The sequence below is a fragment of the Arachis duranensis genome, chromosome 10 (assembly GCF_000817695.3).
Source record: "Arachis duranensis cultivar V14167 chromosome 10, aradu.V14167.gnm2.J7QH, whole genome shotgun sequence".
NCBI classification, from domain to species: Eukaryota; Viridiplantae; Streptophyta; class Magnoliopsida; order Fabales; family Fabaceae; genus Arachis; species Arachis duranensis.
Genome location: NC_029781.3, coordinates 13,300,033 through 13,301,646, shown reverse-complemented (window position 1 = coordinate 13,301,646; position 1,614 = coordinate 13,300,033). Strand labels below are relative to the sequence as shown.

Genomic DNA, 1,614 nt, shown 5'->3' with positions numbered 1-1,614 from the left:
TGATAATATATAACAAACATATAATTACATAACTCTTTAAGGTTTAGGTGGACCTTGAGCAGAATTTTGTGCTTTGTCCACACTTTGATCCTGACCAGCTTATGCATAAAAAAGTATTTTGGAAATGTAAACTAAGTCCAGAGGCGTCTCCACCTTAGTTTTTTGGTCAATTGGTCATCCTAAGGTTTAAAGAGGTTTGTGCTCAAGGAGGATTCCAATTGGAAGTAAAATCTAGGCTTCAATAATGTAAGTCCTAGGACCAGAATGGCTAGATGGTAGAAGAGTTTTTTCTAGAAAACTGTAACATAATAAGAGGCATAATAGTAGTCATGAACCCTCTCTATTAAAATTTTAAACTCTTAAGTAAAAGGCACGTGAATGTTTATATATTGATTACTAACTCCTCCAATCCTCTTACCATTGCTTCAGAGCTCACAGAAGATAAGAATTAAAGGGTTAAAAATTGATTATGTATTCAAGACTTGGGAGAGACAAGGAGGGCCAACTTTACCTGGGAACTAATATAATTCAGTGAACCCTTATGAACAAGCTGCAAAATATATAAGCCAACAACACAGAAACCAATACAGATTAAATATTGAACTAAACCTTATTTACCAGAATAACAATTCTGAAACATAAAATAGAACTCCATAAGGATTATGCAATTGAAATATTAACCTGAGTATTTTGACCTGCTTGACCAACTTGATCTCGTCTAATAGATCCATCGCCAGTTCTAGCAGATCCTGAGTATTCCTTCTGTATCAATCGAATCGAGTCAGAATAAAAACCATATTAATCTGTCAAAATAATTACCAGAAGAATTATAGTTTACCTCCTTCCTCATCGTATTCATTTAAATATTTTACTTGATCAGGTGGAAGAGGAGGCTGGTATCTACATAAGAAAAAAGACTTGAAACTTTAGCAAGCAGTGGAAAAAATAATAAAGCATGTAACCAATATAACAACTCACACAAAGAATATTGTATATCATGGATTTCATGGATTGAAGTACTTGGCATATATTGTATATCATGGATTTTATGGATTGAAGTACTTGGCATATTTAAAACTAGGGCCTATGTTAAGCTAAAACTGCCAAATTTAAAATAGTTTCTCACTTGTTCTATAAATCCAAATAACAATCAACTATCAACTAATTACCTACTATAAATGCCAACACTAGCACTTACTCTTTCCAGGCGTTGGAGAAGTGCAGTTTTGAATTGGCGAACACCTCGACCACTTGAACTAGGGTCCAACTTGTGAGCTTTCTCAAAGGCAAAAAATCGGCCTACAACAAAATAATAAGTTAATAACAGACAAAGATGCACATTTTCATTAAAAAATAATAATAATAAATAACTAAAAAAATAAGTAAGCCATGAATTTAGAAAATGCTATTAGCATATATGGAAGTTTATCACTTTGATATGAGTTGTAAATCAAGATTAGTTATTACTACATGATCAAATTTAGGGGTGGCAACGGGGCGGGTAGGGGCAAGTTTTTGCTCTACCCAACCCCATCCCGCTGTACAACAACCCGCATAGAACTCACTTCGCTTCTACCCGCGGGTAGTAAAACGTTGAATCCTAACCCGCTCCTG

General features: G+C 34.5%; 1 long non-coding RNA gene across 1 annotated transcript; it reads right to left on the bottom strand.

Moving 5' to 3' along the window:
• Positions 1-679: 679 nt before the first annotated feature.
• LOC127742575 (uncharacterized) lies at positions 680-1,273 on the bottom strand. The gene is made up of 3 exons (XR_008003922.1): positions 1,199-1,273; positions 839-900; positions 680-762 (listed from the first exon to the last, which is right to left on the bottom strand). It is a non-coding gene; the product is annotated as an uncharacterized LOC127742575 (long non-coding RNA).
• Between the last annotated feature and the right edge of the window lie 341 nt (positions 1,274-1,614).